The 21699-nt window shown below is 39.4% G+C and overlaps 1 non-coding gene across 1 annotated transcript; it reads right to left on the bottom strand.

Moving 5' to 3' along the window:
- Window positions 1-241: 241 nt before the first annotated feature.
- On the bottom strand, window positions 242-314 carry TRNAG-CCC (transfer RNA glycine (anticodon CCC)). Its single transcript has one exon. It is a non-coding gene; the product is annotated as a tRNA-Gly (tRNA).
- Window positions 315-21699: the final 21385 nt, after the last annotated feature.

Genomic DNA, 21699 nt, shown 5'->3' with positions numbered 1-21699 from the left:
GAAGACCCCATGGAGAATGAAATGGCAACCCACTTCAGTATTCTTGCCTGGGAAATTCCATGTCAAAGAAGCCTGACAGGCTATAGTTCATGGGGTTGCAAAGAGTAGGACATGACTGAGCGACTGAACACACACACACCTGATAACTCTGTTTAACTTAAAAATATATATATATTTTTTGGCTGCACCAGGTCTTAGTTGTGTCATATAAACTCGTATAAATGCAGCATGTGGGATCTAGTTCCCTGACCGAGGATTGAACCCAGGCCCCCTGCATTGGGGGTGCAGAGTCTTAGCCATTGGACCATCAGGGAAGTCCCCATTTAACTTTTTAAGCAACTGACAAATTGTTTTCCAAAGTGACTATACAATTTACATTCCCATGATCTATATATGAGGGTTCCAATTCCCCTACATCCTCATTAATATTTGTTATTGTCCATCTTTTTTTTTTTTATTACAACCTTCTTAGTGGATATGAACCAGTAGTTCATTCTAGTTATAAGGGTTTGATATAATCCTCCTGTAAAAGGGTTATAAAGAGTTCTGTTCTATCTAAAATCAGTATAAAAATATTTTGTTTTATACAACTCTTTAATAACTTTAAGACTCTCAGAAGACAGATATTCGTTTTCTTATCTAAACATCTTTAACGTTTCATAGGACTATAGCATATTTTAAATTATTTATTATTCCCATGATTCTTCCAAGACTCTCTTCTCTTTCCCCCCTTTAGGGGCAATATATAGTCCCCAAATACAAAGTTCTTAATTAAGATTTACATATTATTTTTGAGGGAAAAAATACTTTCTAGCTCCCATCTTCCTATTTATCCTATATCTGTAAGCATCATATGACAATGTAAGGCTGAGGATTGACAACAGGTTTAATCTGTTGTCCTTTATGACTCTAGATTTTTTTTTTTCTTTTTATTTGGAGATGTTGGCAAAAGTCTCTTGAAAGTCCTAACACTGCAGAAAATGGCCTGCATTTAGTTCATTAGTTCTTGACAGTCTTTTCTGGTTACCAGCTCTTACCTTGTTTGTCTGCCATTAGCCCACCTGTCTTAGCATTATTTGAAAACTTTCATAAACGTTCTGTAAATTCCTTTCTGTTGCCTAATATGGCATTCAGTATAGACAGTGGGGTTTAGAAATTGGATGATTTATTTGAACATGAGGTAGGGCAAAGTGACATTTGTTATAGTGGCTGTTTGTACCTTTACACACACATTCCCTTGGCTGAATCTTTCAAATGAGGTGACTGTGATTGTGACCAGGCCTCTAGTCTCCAGTAGAGAAGAGGATTATTTTACTTTACACAAAAAAATGGTGACAATGATTTGCCCAGATGGATTTTCCAAGCTGATAAGTTAGGGCCAAATGCTGCAGGCCATTTTCTGCAGTGTTAGGGCTATTGAGAGACTTTTGCTGACATGTCCAAATATATTCTTTTGGGGTCATTGCTCTGTTTTTCCCATGTTTATATAAATAGCATTGCAATGATCTTGTGTTCACACACTTCTTAAGCATTTCTCAGTTTTGTTTGTAGGCTTTTGCTGCTAAGTTGCTTCAGTCGTGTCCGACTTTGTGCGACCCCATAGACGGCAGCCCACCAGGCTCCCCCGTCCCTGGGATTCTCCAGGCAAGAACACTGGAGTGGGTTGCCATTTCCTTCTCCAATGCATGAAAGTGAAAAGTGAAATGAAGTCGCTCAGTTGTGTCCAACTCCTAGCGACCCCATGGACTGCGGCCCACCAGGCTCCTCCATCCATGGGATTTTCCAGGCAAGAGTACTGGAGGGGGTGCCATCGCCTTGTCCAAGGCTTTTAGCTAAGTCATTGACTAAATACTTCATTCATTCATTCATTCATTCACAGTTTATTCACCCTGGATCCACAGTGTTGTGCCTATGGTTTCCATTACTATTAGTATTAGAACATTTTATATCCTCTAAGACCTCTCCGACTTTTCCTCTAAGCCATCACACATTTATAGAGTTGTATATAGCCTAATCCACCCATTCCATATAACCTTACTTACCTTAGACATCCTAGCTTAAATATTAAAACTTAACCTTCACATGAGTGCATATCGGAACATCCAGCTTGGTGTCACTTCACTTGTGCAAATGTGCACAACTAAACATTAATCACCATATTATTCACCTTACCAATTATACACAATTATTTTATTTTGTCCTATAAGTCTAAAGTAATAAGAATTCATGTCTCTATCTCTTAATATATAATGATTTTTTTTAAAGTAAAGCAAATTATGTGTGTAGAAGAAAAATTCATACAACATGCTTAAACACATGGGAGTTACATTAGCTTAAATATGTTTCATCTGTGATGGATGGTCAGGCCTCATTTTTATCCACTAAGGCAATCTGATTATAAAACACTTCATTGTGTGTCTTGTAATTTCTTTGTTACCCTGACTTTTCCTAAGAGGGTTAATATTCTTAGTTGATTCTCCAGTTAGGATCGATACTGGCAAGCATCCAACTTCCCCAGTTCAAATATATCTTTCTCACCAGTAAATGTTCTTGCTTTTGTTGTTTACATCTGTAACAAAATTGCACTTAATTTGAGCCAGTGGGAGATCTGATAATGAACCATAAAGAATTATTCTCTGTCCCTCCTCCCCCAAGGATATCATGCTTACCCAACTAAAAGTTGGAGGCAGATTAATTTTCCTCAAATATATGAAAAGGAAGTATAGACATGGCTATCACTTTAGCAATTAGAATTAAAAGATGTGCTGCCCAGTGGACATCCCAGTTATCATGCAGTTTATGTCATGAGGGATTTGTCACTTCTGTAATTAGCACATATACCTGCATAGTCTGGGACCTTCGGGTGTGTCTGTAAATGAGAGGTTGCATCCAGAGTTCCCTTAGGTACTGCATCATTTGCTTCCAACTGGATGTGCAATCAATCACATATTCACTGTCCATAAACTTGAGCAAAATGTAGCACTGGGCTTGCATGACATGCTTTTATGGTTACAGATCTTCTCTAATCCTTCAAATTTGCTTTGAACTAAATACTCCAACAAATACCATATTTCTAGAAAAAATTTCTTTCACTACCAGTTACATTTAGTTTCTCTAAGGAAGCAAATGCACCTTGACCTCCAAATAATAAATTCAGTGATCTTCCTAGGTACTATTCTATGTCCTTTATCATTAAGTAATAATTTTCACAGGCTTCCCAGGTGGCTCAGTGGGTAAAGAATCCATCTGCAATGCAGGAGACACGGGTTTGATCCCTGGGTCAGGAAGATTCCTTGGAGAAGAGCATGGCAACCCACTCCAGTATTCTTGCCTGGAGAATCCCATGGACTGAGGATCGTAGCAGGCTATGGTCCATAGAGTCTCAAAGAGTTGGGTATGACTGAAGTGACTTAGCATGCAGGCATGCATACAGTAACTTTCAACAACTTTAGAGCTTAGGGATCTAAAGTTCCTTTCTCTTATTTTGTTGGCTTCATTTGTCAAATTCTTGTCCATAGAATCCCGACTTTAGTGGCAATACTCTGCTGGATTAAGACTGGATCTTACAGAATAGATGCCCAGCTGTGATCTAAGTTTATAGAGCCAGGTAAAGCCTCGGTTCTCCTATGTACAAAATTGATAAGAGCTGGATCAAGATGGTGGAATGGAAGCACATGGAGCTTACTTCCTTCCACAAATACATCAAAAATACATGTACATATGTAACAATTCTCATAGAATACATGCAGAATGCTGGCAGAAGATCTCATCTGACCAAAAATGCAAGAAAGATCACCATGTAACCAGGTAGGATGAGAGAAAAGCATATTTTTAATCAACTTCACCTTTTCCAAAACCTACAATTACACTTTGTTGTTAGGATGGGGCCTGCAGTGCTGTGAAAGAGGAAAGGTTCCCTCATCCTGGGGCTGGGGGGGGCTTCATCAGCAGTGAGATCAGCTGGGACAGAAAGAGAGCTTCAGTGGCTCAGAGGAAATGCAGCAGCTGGACTGTGGCAGGCAGGACAGAGAGAGAGAGCTGCACAGAAGGTCCTGACCATCTCACTGGAGTCCCCAGCCCAAGGACGCGTGTCTGCTGGTGGCTTTCACTGTGGTGCTGGATGTTTGATACAATTAACAAGACAATGAGAGACAAAAACTTTGGCTTCTGTACTAGGACACTGGCATTAAATAGAAGTGATGCTTGTTTGAGTGGGAATTCATCCTGTAAGTGGCCATCTTATTCGTGAATATTTTTTGTTATTGTGACTTTTTACTTTCCTCTTACCTACTGGGGCTCAGTAAATGAATACTTACATAAAATCTCCCTAACTCTTCCATATTATTGAGAAAGCTAAACATGGGATTATATCCATAATACTTACACACCTGATATATATCAATCAAACCATACATATTAGTGATTGTTATTATTATCATTATTCTACCAACATTCTTTAACAAAGATAGTTAAACACAAACAGTTAGTCTTTGGGGGTACCCACTAACAAAACGGATTTAACCATGTAGCCATTCACAAGCTTTTATGTTCATAGATCACTACAGTGAGCTGGGCTCACTTTATTTATTTAATTAGCTCATTTAATTTATTCAATCCACCAGAGTTTACTTCTTCAAACCAACTAACAAAAAAATACTTTTTATAAATTCTGTAGCCCAATCCATTCATGCTGTTTTTCCTCTTCAAAGGGCAGACACAGAAAGTACAGACCAAGAGTTTAGGACTTTAAGTCAGAGACTGAAAAGCAGAATAGTTTCTGGCAGAATCAATATGAAAGACCAGGGCTCCAATCTCTTTAGAGACTTTGCCTCCTTCCTTTCCTCCATTTTATTTTTATTCAGTTTGCTGAATCCTCTTTAAGCTAAGATAGAAATCAAATGTAAGATCCAATCATTACGATTTTTTTTTTTTTTTGAGACTGGTGAAAAGAGCCAAAAAAATGATGATAAATGGAAAGATAAACAGTCCTGGTTGAGAACATTCGGTGCCCAGTTCCTGGGACTTGCTGTCAAAATGGCCTTGCTAACAAATAAATTGACCTTGTATAGGATGGCTGCCATTTCTTCAGTTCTCTATCCCTTCTATCCTTGCTTCCACTCCTAGCTTTTTATTTATTTATTTTTTAAAGTGTGGGTTATCAGATCAGTAGATACTTTAATCTACTGACTGGTCCAGTGCATCTCAAAATTAAAGTGCTTAAAATCCCCTGGAGATTTTGCTAAAATGCAGGTTCTGACTCTGTAGGTCTGAAAGATAGTCTGCATTTCTAGCAAGCTCCCAGATGAGATTTATGCTGCTGCTCTAGGGCCAAGGCCCACACTTACAGGGGCAAGAATTTAGTATATTCCCAGGAATGTTGGGTAGGATGAAATGAAAACCCTTACTGAAGAGTAAAGAGTTTTTCCTTTATAAACATTGCTATATAAAAGGAAAGGAAATTAAATTGGTCTTTCTAGCACTACTTGGGTTTGCAAAGGCATGCTAGTTACTCTATTTCTGGTCTTTCAATGATATTTCAAAATAATAATATTGCTTTTATTACAATAAATTGAAAATAATAATATCCCTTTTATTATAATAAAAGGAAAATAATAATATTCCTTTTATTAAGAATCAACTTTGCTTTTGAGTATCAGCACAGAGCTCTCATGTTTTCCAAGTTACTTCATGACTTCTTACATTTTAGCCCTCAAGGGAACCCTTATATTTATTCTAATTAGAATGTAGATAACTGATAGTGTAAACAAATGGGAAATTGCCTACTGTGTGACATACGCTGTGGTAGGTGCTGGAGAAACACTATGAATGAGGCATACATAGTATCTGCCCGCCCCTCCTTTCCACCAGGAAGGCGGCTTATGACTTTGTGCAGAAGAGAACACAGGCTGAGTTAGATAACTGCAGCAGAAATAGCTGGTAAGTGGCAAGGCTGAAATGTAAACCCAGTTCTTTTTGACTGTAAAACTCTTGCTTATAGCTCTTGAACTCATTCTGAATTGGGGATTGCCTACCCTCTCATCACCATAAATAACCAGGGTTTTGTATTTTTTAGTGTCCAAAAAAAGTTACTTCATTTCTTTTTCTTATCCTTTCAGGACAAAGCTGCTGACTCTATAGTAATAGCTGCCAAAATATTTATAAATAAACATCCCATCTTCAAGCACAAGTAATCCAAACGTACACAATATTTTAAGACTGTTTTGCAATTAGATACTTTTTCTCACTTTACTGTGATTTCCTACTGTTCTATCTCTTGTGCTGGATGACTGACTAAAACAGGTATTTTTTTTCAGAAAGGAAACTCCTACCACACACAGAAATCAATTCAAAGTGATGCTGGGATTTAAACGTGAAAGGTAAAACAATGAAGTTTATAGAGATAACCCAAGCGAATAACTTCATGAACTTTGAATGGGAAAAGATTTCTTAAGCAGAATATAAAAAACACTAATCAAAAAGGAAAGTATTGATGTATTAATTCAATTCAGTCACTCAGTCGTGTCTGACTCTTTGCGACCCCATGGACTGCAGCACTATATTAAAACTTCTGTTGATAAAATAGAGTATTAAGAAAAGCAACCCACAAAGAAGAGGATATTTGCAATACACAAACCAAAAGAGAATCCCCCCCACAATCCAACAGATCAGTAAGAAAAAAGATAGAAAAAATATTAGAATATGTTGTAAAAGACTTACATGGATGGATACTTGACAAAAAAGCATAGCCAAATTGCCAGTAACATATGAAAATGTTCTCAACTTCATTTGTCAAAGGGGAAATGCAAATTAAAACCACACTAAAATATCACCCTACACCTTCCAGAATGTCTAAAATTAAGAAGATTGACTATACCAATCTCAATCAATGGTTTAGAGCAACTAGTACTCCTGCACATTACTAGGAGTATAAACTGATACAGCAATTTCAGAAGATCTTTTCATGATAAACATTAAAACTGAACAAATGCACAGCCAATGATTCAGCAGTTCCGCTTGTAGGTACATATGCAACAGGTATGTGAGTTACAAAAGTCAGGTACATGAATATGCATATGCTTAAGCATTCATCATAGCCACAACTGGGAACAATTCAAATATCTATAAACACAGAATGGACAAGTAAACTTCATTTCATTCATTTAATGACATGCTAGATAGCAATGAACATGAACTGCTACATGTAACAAGAAGGGTGAAATCTCCTAAGATCCAACAAAAGAAGTCAAATACACATTGTATGATTCTGTCTATGTGATGGTCAAAAACAGGCAAAACTGATCTATAGTGTTAGAAGACAGGAGAGGTACTTTTGCATTGGAGGCACCTGGCAGGGGCTCGAGGAGGACTTCCAGAACCCTGGAAATGTACTATTTCTTGATCCTGGTGGTGATTGCCAAGATGTGTTCTTTTTATGAAAATTCACTGAGGTGTATACCTGTATATATGTAGGCAAATGCATATACTTTCCTATATGTATGCTATTTAAAATAAAACATGAAGGAGTAAAATTATTTAAAGTTTCTATTTTTAAGGTCATCTGTTACTAGTTTTTTTTTCCCTCTACAGCAAAGAAACAAGCATTTTCTTCCTTTTATTCCTTTGCCAGGCAAAACTGAAATCTTTCAAGCAAATTTTTATGTCATTTGTAAAATACATTTCTATTACTGCTTTTTGTCCCCAGGTTTTGCTTTTCAACATCACATCCATTTTGTGGTTTTCTTTTGAGATCTGAAACCGATCCTGTTTTTTTTGTCTCTTTTCCATTTGCCTTTTATGTTTCAGTAGAGTTCTGGTAATAATCCCATTTGACCTTAGGACAAATGCATTATCATCATTAAACAAAGACCAGTCACCATGGGCCTGATGTATGACCTCATTCCATCTAACATTTAAGGACATAACAGTCTTCTAAGAATGATGGGACAATTGCTTCCTGAGGATGTGAGGCTTATTACTGAATAGATGCTCCATGAGGAAAAAAACAAAGCATAGATGCTGGGAGTAGAAACGGAGTTTATCCCGTCAACAGTGAACAGCCACCCTGTCCTCACAGCTGTGCACACTCTCCACTGCCCACGCCCAGTGCAGCCCATGCCAGCACATGGTAAGAATGATTGGAAAAGACACAGGTTCTGATAGACATGGGCTCATCAGACAGGGATTCAGACTCTAGATCTCACTAACAGTGTGTTGCTGAGCATGTGTTCAATCTCTCCGAACTTCAAATGACTTCTCTATAAAAACGAGGATAAAAATAACTACATCACAAAACAGTCACAGGCATTTCCATTACACAGACATATAAATGTCTCTAACATGATATTTAGCACATCTAGGTGTTCAAAGAATGAAACTCTTCTCTTTTCTATTCTTTTCCTTTTTAGGGAAAATATGTTGCTGCAATACTTTGCCATCATATATGAGTTTTTGATTCATAGCAATTTGGCTTTGGAGATGATAAGTTCTGGAATATTTATTTCATGAATGCATGTTGGATCCATATATCATTTCATACATACATTTTTTTTTAACCTGTTGAATTTTCCAGATGCAATCTGTACTCAAAATGGGATAAGAAAATAATAATAACTGTAAAATTCCTTTAATGGGGAAGAATATATTTTAATATTTGATCCACTGTCTTAAAGGAATAGAGAGAAATAGTGTAAATGAGAATTTACTTTGTATTCTTAATTCTTATTTCAAAGCCTCACGAATCTGTAGACCTGAACATAAGTGTAGTGTTTTTAGAGAAATGCACATTTGGTTACTTCTGTCCCCAGCTCCAGTTTTATTAAGAGATGACTGACATGCATCACTTTATAAGTTTAAGTCATGGCTTGATTTACATTCATTGTGAAATCGATTCAGCTAGCATCTATCTTCTTACATAGATAAAACAAGACAAGAAATAAAAAAGGGGAAAACTCTTCCCTGTGACGTGAAAATTCTTAGGATTTACTCTCATAATAACTTTCCCATATTGGCATATCTTGGAGATATTGCAGGTTTGGTTCCTGCTGCTAAGTCGCTTCAGTCGTGTCTGACTCTGTGCGACCCCATGGACCGCAGCCTACCAGGCTTCTCCGTCCATGGGATTCTCCAGGCAAGAACACTGGAGTGGGTTGCCATTTCCTTCTCCAATGCATGAAAATGAAGTGAAAGTGAAGTCGTTCAGTTGTGTCTGACTGTTAGTGACCCCATGGACTGCAGCCTACCAGGCTCCGCCATCCATGGGATTTTCCGGGCAACAGTACTGGAGTGGGATGCCATTGCCTTCTCCCTTGGTTCCAGACCACCACAATAAAGCGAATATCACAGTAAGGTGAGTCACATACTTTTTTGGTTCCCCAGTGCTAATAAAAACATATTTACACTATACTGCAGTCTATTAAGTGTGCAATAGCATTATGTTTAAAAAAATGTACACAGTTTAAGTTAAAATTTTTTATTACTAAAAAATGTTAACCATCCTCTGACAACTCAGGGTTGCCACAAACCTTCAGCTGTGAAAAATCTAACATCTCTGAAGTGCAAAGAAGAAAAGCACAATAATACAATATGCCCACGTATCATTCTTCAGTGTTAGCCATGGTCATCATGTTGTACATTACATCCCCAGTGATTATTTATCTCATAACTGGAGGGTTGTAACCTTTGACCATGCTCCTCTCATCCCTACTCCCTCACCCTCTCCTCTGGTAACCACAGGTCTGATCTCCTTTTCTATGAGTTTGGGTTTCTGTTTGTTTGTTTTAAGATTGTAAGTGAGATCATACAGCATTTGTCTTTCTGTATCTGACTTACTTCACTTAGCAAAATGCCTTCAAGATCTATCCAAGGTCTTACATCAGATCAGATCAGATCAGATCAGTCGCTCAGTCGTGTCCGACTCTTTGCGACCCCATGAGTCACAGCATGCCAGGCCTCCCTGTCCATCACCAACTCCCGGAGTTCACCAGACTCACGTCCATCGAGTCAGTGATGCCATCCAGCCATCTCATCCTCTGTCGTCCCCTTCTCCTCCTGCCCCCAATCCCTCCCAGCATCAGAGTCTTTTCCAATGAGTCAACTCTTCGCATGAGGTGGCCAAAGTACTGGAATTTCAGCTTTAGCATCATTCCTTCCAAAGAAATCCCAGGGCTGATCTCCTTCAGAATGGACTGGTTGGATCTCCTTGCAGTCCAAGGGACTCTCAAGAGTCTTCTCCAACACCACAGTTCAAAAGCATCAATTCTTTGGTGCTCAGCTTTCTTCACAGTCCAACTCTCACATCCATACATGACCACAGGAAAAACCATAGCCTTGACTAGAGGGACCTTTGTTGGCAAAGTAATGTCTCTGCTTTTCAATATGCTGTCTAGGTTGGTCATAACTTTCCTTCCAAGGAGTAAGCGTCTTTTAATTTCATGGCTGTAGTCACCATCTGCAGTGATTTTGGAGCCCCCAAAAATAAAGTCTGACACTCTTTCCACTGTTTCCCCATCTATTTCCCATGAAGTGATGGGACCAGATGCCATGATCTTAGTTTTATGAATGTTGAGCTTTAAGCCAACTTTCTCACTCTCTTCTTTCACTTTCATCAAGAGGCTTTTTAGTTCTTCACTTTCTGCCATAAGGGTGGTGTCATCTGCATGTCTGAGGTTACTGATATTTCTCCCGGCAATCTTGATTCCAGCTTGTGCTTCTTCCAGCCCAGAGTTTCTCATGATGTACTCTGCATAGAAGTTAAATAAGCAGGGTGACAATATACAGCCTTGACGTACTCCTTTTCCTATTTGGAACCAGTCTGTTGTTCCATGTCCAGTTCTAACTGTTGCTTCCTGACCTGCATACAAATTTCTCAAGAGGCAGATCAGGTGGTCTGGTATTCCCATCTCTTTCAGAATTTTCCACAGTTTATTGTGATCCACATAACAGTAGGGGGTTTTCTTGTTCTTTTTATGGCTGAATAATATGCCATTGCATATATACACCACATCTTTATCCACTCATCCAACAATGGACACTGAGGATATTTCTATGTCTTAACTATTGTAAATAATCGTGCTATGAACATGGGGGAGGGGTGCAGATTTCATGTTGAGTCAGGGTTTTTATTTTTTGAATATATTCCCAGAAGTGGAATTGATCACATGGTAATTCTATTTTTACTTTTTTGAGGGTATTCCATATTATTTTCCATAGCTGCTGCACCAATTTACAATCCTACCAATAGCACACAAGAGTTCCCTTTACTCCTACATCCATGCAAATCTGACTATATATATATATTTTAATGGTAATCAGCTACAGCTGGGTTTTAAAAAATGTGTTACCTAGTAAAGCTGAAATGCCTGGAGGCGACCTTAATACTGAACATTCTTATTTTATTCTTAAAACTTATAGGAAGGTGAAGCAACTTGCCTAAGGTGGCCATTTAAAGTTAGGAGTCAAAAAAAATGTTAGGAGCCAATGAATCACCCACGCCTTTCTCTGAGTTCCAAGTGGCAGAAAGTAGCCATAAATGTTGGGAACAAGTCAGTGTATTAATGGTTTGTAAAGCTGAAATAGAAAATGCAGCTGAGACTCCAAGTTGAAATGGCAGTGTTCTGTAACTCTGACTCAAAGCGGACATCTAGGAGCCCTTTGGCAGGTGGAGTTGGCTCTGCAAAGCCGACTCCACCGGCACATGCCTACCAATCTCATGGAGGAGACCAGGTCTGCCCGGCAAGCTCAGATGCTGCAGAGTGCAGGTCAAGAGAGAAAGATGGGCCCTCCTGGATTCTGTGCAATGACCCTCCTCAGATAATGTCCCCTGGCTAGAGAATGTTTGTAGAGCAACAGGTGTTTTTACCATGTCAGAAAATATTTATCTGAAATGCTACTTGCTCTGTAATTTTATGTAAGAGTATTAATTTGTTTAGCTTGCTTCTTCAAACTACTTACATCAGGGAAAATGACAAGCTAGAACATACCCACATGATCATTAACGACAGATTATTACTATGATTATTATTATTTTGGCTATCACTTTTCTTATTGTATTGTAGATACTCCCCCTAGCATCAAACAATCTAATGTAATGCCTTGCAACGAGAAGTCCTTGGAGGATTACACGAAGTGCTGTCTCTGTGCTTATTCAAACTGATATGGAGTTAGGCCTGCAAATCCTCTAGGAGATCCTTTATAGTTCCAAACTGAAAAACTGCTCCATAAAACTGTGAAGCCTGAAGAGAAAGAAAGAAAAAAAAGCCACATCAAGGCTAAGCACTGTTTACCACATGGCAGCCAAGATAAAATTAGGTGAAAGAATATTAAGAACCTCACAGTGAAATATAAGTAGGAAACTATAACTATCATCTTATTAAGTCACCTCATTAACAAATCGGTTTGGTGTTAGTGTAGGGATAAACATGGGCAGCCTTTGCAGACACACGGTATTAATTTACTTCTTTATACTCCTATCATGTCACAAAAGGCTTTGAAGCATCTAAACCGTTGTTTGCTTGCTTGCTTGCTTTTCAGGTATTTGGCACCCAACACAATTGCATTTAACAGTGTGGCTATGAACAAAAAAGCTCAGTGAATAATTCATACATGTAGTCTTTGTAATTTGTTAAATCCTCTGTGCATCTGGAAAACTCCAGGAACTAAAATAATAGAAAGATTTGGGAGGGTTGACATTAAAAGGCACTGCATCCTGTCTCCATGAGGAACCAACAACTCTCAAGAGAAATACACATGTTAGTTTTATGACTTGGTAACACTCAGGTTCTTTCACTTCACCTCTTTCTCACTTGACTCTTTTTCTCTTTCCTCCAAATAAAGTCTGGCTTTTAAATAGAGAATAAATGAACTCAATAAACTAAGCTTCCATCTCTGTAATCTTCTATCACAAATTAAAGATATTTCACACAGTTTTGACCATAAAACATAGGTTTAGAGGGATATATATATATTTTTTTTTTTTCATGTAAATAGTAAAAATGGATTATGCAGCTCTATTTTTAGCTTGGTGAGTGGCTACCTTACAATGGTACTTCTTTCCATTCCTATTAATGGAAAGTGTAACCTACATATGCTGTGAAAGAGATATTGTTTGGTCTGCTCTCCTTCATTGGACTTAAATTTCTGTGTTCTCTAGACTAAAGAATGTAACACCCTACTCCTGCAACTGTTATGTCTTTTGTTGACAGAGACAGATTGGAACCTGTATGTACATGGGTTGGTTTCACTGGGTCATGATTATTCTCATAAGTGTTTTATCACTATGACACATCACTCATTTTAATCATTCCCCCATTCCAAAGATTTTGAAAAGCCTGCTCAGAACATAAGACTATCTCTTCAAAGCCCTTGCTGCTCTTTGGTTTATGAACTGAAACTGGTGGTTCGTCTGTTTCAGCAGTTCTTAACATAGGGTACAAGAACAGAATGTTGTCCTTTTGTTTATTAATCCCTGTAGGGATTTTAGAAAATATACGTGATGATTTCCAAGTGAGGCCCAGATATCAGAATGTGTTTTAATTTCCCTCACCCCTTCCCAGGACGATGCTACTGAGCCTTCAGGATTCAGAGTCACAGAGCTATTTATACAACTGCCTGTGCCATCTGAAGAGCTAACACTGTCTAATGGTGTAATAGACCCCACAGTCAGACTGTCTTGTTTCAAATCTGCTGACCAGTTTTAACCAGTGTGACTTTAAGCAAAGTACTTAGCCATTCTGATCCTCAGTTTCCTCATTTGCAAAACATGGATGGTAATAGTAGAACATACATCATACATATAAAACAACCAGAATAGTGTCTGGCACGTAACAAGTAGTATAAAAGTATATTGATAAATATTTAATGCTCACTTCCAGTCTATTTTTTCATTTTAAAATTTCTCCCTAATGTTAAGGAGAACTTTATTTATGTGTACATGGTTTATGCATTTTAAGTGGTTAGCGAGCTGGTGTTCCTAAATAAAACACTAAGATTTTCTACTGTTTCATCATCCCCATAATCACCCAGCATGTGCTCAAGGAAGTCCAACTAAATGATTATACTATTTAATTAAAATTTTATTATTTATACCCTCACTTTATTCTAAAACTGTTTGTCCAGGCTCTTACAAAATACATACGGAACATAACAAGCTAAAGAACTAAGTAATAAAATCAAAGCAAAAGATAAACAAGGGTAGGAAAACAAATTAGCCTTTTAAATTTGGCTCCCAAGAAGGCACCCTATAAGGTCGTATATTCTTTTAGTTCAGGCCCATATCATTCATTCAAGGCTAAATTCAGAGGGTTATTTTACACTATCTGTACAATAGCTTTCCTGGCAACACAAGAAATAGAAAGATGACTTTCACTATTGCTATGTTCATAGCAGGAAAATTTAGGCTCTAAGAACAAGGCAAATTATTCCAGATGATTTTATGTTAGAAACACTTAAATACTGATATTCAGATACGATTTATTTTACCCCAAAATGGCCTATTCCAGGTCATTTTAGTCAAAGTCATTTTAGTCCATCAAGTTAAAGCTATGGCTTTTCCAGTAGTTATGTATGGATGAGAGAGTTGGACCATAAAGAAGGCTGAAGTGAAGTTGCTCAGTTGTGTCCGACTCTTTGCGACCCTGTGGACTGTGTCCATGGGATTTTCCAGGCAAGAGTACTGGAGTGGGTTGCCATTTCCTTCTCCAGGGGAATTTACCATCTGAGCCACCAGGGAAGTCTCGAAGAAAGCTGAGTACTGAAGAATTGATGCTTTTGAACTGTGGAGTTGGAGAAGACTCTTGAGAGCCCCTTGGACTGCAAGGAGATCAAACCAGTCAATCCTGAATATTGACTGGAAATCAGTCCTGAATATTCATTGGAAGTACTGATGCTGAAGCTGAAGCTCCAATATTTTGGCCACCTGATGCGAAGAACTGACTCATTGGAAAAGACCCTGATGCTGGGAAAGATTGAAGGTGGGAGGAGAAAGGGACAATAGAGGATGAGATGGTTGGATGGCATCCCTGACTCGATGGACATGAGTTTGAGCAAGCTCCAGGAGTTGGTGAGGGACAGGAAAGCCTGGTGTGCAGCAATCCATGCGGTTGCAAAGAGTCGGACACGACTGAACAAATGAACTGACCTGAACTGAAAATGGCTTAATTTATATAACAATATTAGATAAAACATAAAGCTGTTAAAATACCTGCTAGACGATACAACCCCATAAAAGACAACGGTTTACATTCAACTATTCAAAGAACTGAGCCTAAAATGCATGCCAGATATGGCATTTATTTCCATTTCTACGATCCACTTTTATCAAAGCATGCAACTGCTTGTGGTTAGCTCTTAACTCTATAAAAGGAGACTAATGAGAAGTTGAGAAGTTTGGCCTAGCAGTCATCCACAATCTCCTCTGGACATCCTTCCCCTGTGTTGTCAAACAGCTGTCACAAGTACACCCTACAGCCCGATCTGCAGGGCACGCAGCCTGGAAAACTGCCTGCAGGCAGATAGCTTAGGGTGTATTTCCCTCAGCAGCCAGAAAATGTGCCGTGTTCTTGTGGACTAACCCACTAAGACAAGAGAAAGACAAAATAACTGTCAAGTCTAAATTTGTTAGAAAGCCACTTAGGGCTTCAACACTTTCACTGTCAGGCTTGACTGTGGCAACATTTCATTCTCTGAGTCAGAAGAGGAGGGTTGGAGATGGTTCATATTAGTCGCTGACGATGTTAAACTCATGATTGTTTGGTTTGGCGAATCTATTTCCAGGCTAAAACTTTTCAGGGATCTTAAAAGTTACAGTGCCTCCCAGGACACCCCAGTAGAATTTGTGTATTAGTGTATATGTTATATTCCCTCCCCCTACAGTTAACGCATCCTAATTTCACTGAAACTGATAGGTTGGCAAACAAAGCTAGAATCTCAGGTGAAAGTCTCCTGGTTACTCTGATTTTAGTTTTGATCTTAAATTTTAGTGTCTTATATTTCAGGCTGATAGTTTTTACTTCTATTCCTTATTTGTTGAGTCTTTTTATCATAAAAGAATTTTGGATTTTCTCAAATGCTGTCTGTGACTCTATTGAGATGATCATGTCATTTTCATCTTTTATTTAGCTAATATATTGTACGACTATGATTGGCCTTCCCTGGTGGCTCAGATGGTAAAGAATCCGCCTGCAATGCGGGAGACCTGGGTTTGATCCCTGGGTTGGGAAGATCCCCTGGAGTAGGGCATGGCAACCACTCCAGTATTCTTGCCTGGAGAATCCCATGGACACAGGAGCCTGGTGGGCTACAGTCCATGGGGTCTCAAAGAGTCGGACATGACTGACCGACTAAGCACAGCACATTACTGTGACTGGGGGATTCCCTGGTGGCTCAGATGGTACTGTATCTGCTTGCACTGCAGGAGACCCATTGATTTTCATATGTTGAGCCCACGTTCTATTTCTGGGTTAAATCCCATTTGGATATTATTATTTTTAAATCATTGACCTAGAGCAATATTTCTCCATTATAAGCTTCAGAATGATAATTCCATTGTATGCTAACAGTTGCTCCATGAAAAAGGAGTTGCATTAAGTAAATGTGAGAAATGCTGGGTTATAGTTAAATAGTTTTCTTTATAGAAGACTATCTCAGAGAATATAATGTATTAATTGACTTTGCAAATCTCTAAGAGGGAGGTATTCATATTCATAGAGTGTTTATTATGTGCCAGGTATTCTGCTAGGCACTGGAAAGGTAGAAATGAAAAAAAGAGAAAAGAAATCTCTGTTCTGTGAAGTATACATTCTAGAAGAGAGGCAAACAATAAATATAAAAAAATATGCAAATTATAAAATGTTAGAGTACTATATATTACATAAAAAAGAAAAATCAGGTAAGCTCCTTGATGCCAGGCTTGAAAATAATTTCTTGGATTAGACACCAAAAGCAAAGGCAACCAAGGCAAATAATCAAATGGGACTACATTAAACTAAAAGGCTTCTGCACAGCAAAGGAAACCATAAACAAAATGAAAAGGCAACCTACTGAATGACAGAAAATCTGCAAGTCATCCATCTGATAAGGGGTTAATATAAAAAATATATAACTCAATAACTAAAAAGACAAACATGGGGGGAGCATCTGAATAGACATTTTTCCATTAAGACATACTCATGCCCAATTGGTACATGAAAAGGTGTTCTGTACCATCAATCATCAGGTCAGTTCAGTCCAGTTAGTTCAGTCGCTCAGTCGTGTCCGACTCTTTGTGACCCATGAATTGCAGCATGCCAGGCTTCCCTGTCCATCACCAACTCCTGGAGCTCACTCAAACTCATGTCCATCGAGTCAGTGATGCCATCTGGCCATCTCATCCTCTGTCGTCCCCTTCTCCTCCTGCCCCCAATCCCTCCCAGCATCACAGTCTTTTCCAATGAGTCAACTCTTTGCATGAGGTGGCCAAAGTACTGGAGTTTCAGCTTTAGCATCAATCCTTCCAAAGAATACCCAGGACTGATCTCCTTTAGAATGGACTGGTTGGATCTCCTTACAGTCTAAGGGACTCTCAAGAGTCTTCTCCAACACCACAGTTCAAAAGCATCAATTCCACAATGGAGTATTACTCAGCCATTAAAAAGAATACATTTGAATCAGTTCTAATGAGATGGATGAAACTGGAACCTATTATACAGAGTGAAGTAAGCCAGAAAGAAAAACACCAATACAGTATACTAACACATATATATGGAATTTAGAAAGATGATAACAATAACTCTGTGCACGAGACAGCAAAAGAGACACTGATGTATATATCAGTCTTATGGACTCTGTGGGAGAGGGAGAGGGTGGGGAGATTTGGGAGAATGGCATTGAAACATGTATAATATCATGTATGAAACGAGTCACCAGTCCAGGTTCGATGCACGATACTGGATGGTTGGGGCTGGTGCACTGGGACGACCCAGAGGGAGGGTTTAGGGAGGGAGGAGGGAGGAGGGTTCAGGATGGGGAACACAGGTATACCTGTGGCGGATTCATTTCGATATTTGGCAAAACTAATACAATATTGTAAAGTTTAAAAATAAAATAAAATTAAAACAAAACAAAACAAAAACAAAACAAACAAAAAAAAGCATCAATTTTTCAGCACTCAGCTTTCTTCACAGTCCAACTCTCACATCCATACATGACCACAGGAAAAACCATAGCCTTGACTAGACGAACCTTTGTTGGCAAAGTAATGTCTCTGCTTTTTAATATGCTATCTAGTTTGGTCATAACTTTCCTTCCAAGGAGTAAGGGTCTTTTACTTTCATGGCTGCAGTCACCATCTGTAGTGATTTTGGAGCCCCCCAAAATAAAGTCTGACACTGTTTCCACTGTTTCCCCATCTATTTCCCATGAAATGATGGGACCGGATGCCATGATCTTTGTTTTCTGAATGTTGAGCTTTAAGCCAACTTTTTCACTCTCCACTTTCACCTTCATCAAGAGGCTTTTGAGTTCCTCTTTAATTTCTGCCATAAGGGTGGTGTCATTTGCATATCTAAGGTTATTGATATTTCTCCCAGCAATCTTGATTTCAGCTTATGCTTCTTCCAGCCCAGCGTTTCTCATGATGTATTCTGCATATAAGTTAAATAAGCAGGGTGATAATATACAGCCTTGACATACTCCTTTTCCTATTTGGAACCAGTCTGTTCCATGTCCAGTTCTAACTGTTGCTTCCTGACCTGCATATAAGTTTCTCATGAGGCAGGTCAGGTGGTCTGGTATTCCCATCTCTTTCAGAATTTTCCACAGTTTATTGTGATCCACACAGTCAAAGGCTTTGGCATAGTCAATAAAGCAGAAATAGATGTTTTTCTGGAACTCTCTTGCTTTTTCCATGATCCAGCAGATGTTGGCCATTTGATCTCTGGTTCCTCTGCCTTTTCTAAAACCAGCTTGAACATCTGGAAGTTCATGGTTCACATATTGCTGAAGCCTGGCTTGGAGAATTTTGAGCATTACTTTACTAGCGTGTGAGATGAGTGCAATTGTGCGGTAGTTTGAGCATGCTTTGGCATTGCCTTTATTTGAGATTGGAATGAAAATTGACCTTTTCCAGTCCTGTGGCCACTGCTGAATTTTCCAAATTTGCTGGCATATTGGGTGCAGCACTTTCACAGCATCATCTTTCAGGATTGGAAATAGCTCAACTGGAATTCCATCACCTCCACTAGCTTTGTTCATAGTGATGCTTTCTAAGGCCCACTTGACTTCACATTCCAGGATGTCTGCCTCTAGGTCAGTGATCACACCATTGTGATTATCTGGGTCGTGAAGATCTTTTTTGTACAGTTCTGTGTATTCTTGCCACATCTTCCTAATATCTTCTGTTTCTGTTAAGTCCATACCATTTCTGTCCTTTATCAAGCCCATATTTGCATGAAATATTCCCTTGGTATCTCTAATTTTCTTGAAGAGATCTCTAGTCTTTCCCATTCTGTTGCTTTCCTCTATTTCTTTGCATTGATCGCTGAGGAAGGCTTTCTTTTCTCTCCTTGCTGTTGTTTGGAACTCTTCATTCAGATGCTTATATCTTTCCTTTTCTCCTTTGCTTTTTGCTTCTCTTCTTTTCACAGCTATTTGTAAGGCCTCCCCAGACAGCCATTTTGCTTTTTTGCATTTCTTTTCCATGGTGGTGGTCTTGATCCCTGTCTCCTGTACAATGTCACGAACCTCTGTCCATAGTTCATCAGGCACTCTATCTATCAGATCTGGTCCCTTAAATCTATTTCTGACTTCCACTGTATAATCATAAGGGATTTGATTTAGGTCATACCTGAATGGTCTAGTGATTTTCCCTACTTTCTTCAATTTAAGTCTGAATTTGTCAATAAGGAGTTCATGATCTGAGCCACAGTCTGCTCTGGGTCTTGTCAGGGGTGGCGGCCATGAGTGCCAGGCTGCGAAGGGGCAGGAGTGGCCAACAGGAGCTACCTAACGTCTGAGGTCAGGGGCAGGAGCCGGGGGGAGCTACCCAACACCCGAGGCCAGGGACAGCGGCCGGGAGGAGTACCCCATGGCTGAGGTCAGGGGCGGCGGCCAAGAAGGGCAACCCCACGTCTAAGGAACAGTGAGTGCACAGGCGCAGGAGGGCCGAGAAGAGCTACTCCATGTTCAAGGTCAGGAGGGGCGGCAGTGAGGAGATACCCCTCGTCCAAGGTAAGGAGCAGCAGCTGCGCTTTGCTGGAGCAGGCGTGAACCGATACCCCACGTCCAAGGTAAGAGAAACCCAAGTAAGACGGTAGGTGTTTCAAGAGGGTATTAGAGGGCAGACACACTGAAACCATAATCACAGAAAACTAGTCAATCTAATCACACTAGGACCACAGCTTTGTCTAACTCAATGAAACTAAGCCATGCTCTGTGGGGCCACTCAAGACCAGTGGGCATGGTGGAGAGGGCTGACAGAATGTGGTCCACTGGAGAAGGGAATGGCAAACCACTTCAGTATTCTTGCCTTGAGAACCCCATGAATACTATGAAAAGGCAAAATGATAGGATACTGAAAGAGGAACTCCCCAGGTCAGTTGGTGCCCAATATGCTACTGGAGATCAGTGGAGACATAACTACAGAAAGAATGAAGGGATGGAGCCAAAGCAAAAACAATACCCAGCTGTGGATGTGCCTGGAGATAGAAGCAAGGTCCGATGCTGTAAAGAGCAATATTGCATAGGAACCCGGAATGTCAGGTCCATGAATCAAGGCAAATTGGAAGTGGTCAAACAAGAGATGGCAAGAATGAACATCGACATTCTATGAATCAGCGAACTAAAATGGACTGGAATGCGTGAATTTAACTCAGATGACCATTATATCTACTACTGCGGGCAGGAATCCCTTAGAAGAAATGGAGTAGCCATCATGGTCAACAAAAGAGTCCGAAATGCAGTACTTGGATGCAATCTCAAAAACGACAGAATGATCTCTGTTCATTTCCAAGGCAAACCATTCAAGATCACAGTAATCCAAGTCTATGCCCCAACCAGTAACGCTGAAGAAGCTGAAGTTGAACGGTTCTATGAAGACCTACAAGACCTTTTAGAACTAACACCCCAAAGAAGATGTCCTTTTCATTATAGGGGAATGGAATACAAAAGTAGGAAGTCAAGAAACACCTGGAGTAACAGGCAAATTTGGTCTTGGAATACGGAATGAAGCAGGGCAAAGGCTAATAGAGCTTTGCCAAGAGAATGCACTGGTCATAGCAAACACCCTCTTCCAACAACACAAGAGAAGACTCTACACATGGACATCACCAGATGGTCAACACCAAAATCAGATTGATCATATTCTTTGCAGCCAAAGATGGAGAAGCTCTATACAGTCAACAAAAACAAGACCAGGAGCTGACTGTGGCTCAGATCATGAACTCCTTATTGCCATCAATCATCAGGGAAAAGCAAACCAAATCCATAATGAGATATCACCTTATACCTATTAGAATGGCTATTATATACAAAGCCAAGAAATAACGTTTCTTTTATTTTATTTTATTTTTAAACTTTACATAATTGAATTAGTTTTGCCAAATATCAAAATGAATCCACCACAGGTATACATGTGTTCCCCATCCTGAACCCTCCTCCCTCCTCCCTCCCCATACCATCCCTCTGGGTCGTCCCAGTGCACTAGCCCCAAGCATCCAGTATCGTGCATCG

This window comes from Bos indicus, chromosome 6 (assembly GCF_029378745.1).
Source record: "Bos indicus isolate NIAB-ARS_2022 breed Sahiwal x Tharparkar chromosome 6, NIAB-ARS_B.indTharparkar_mat_pri_1.0, whole genome shotgun sequence".
Taxonomy (NCBI): Eukaryota; Metazoa; Chordata; class Mammalia; order Artiodactyla; family Bovidae; genus Bos; species Bos indicus.
This window is presented reverse-complemented; position numbering and strand designations above follow the sequence as displayed.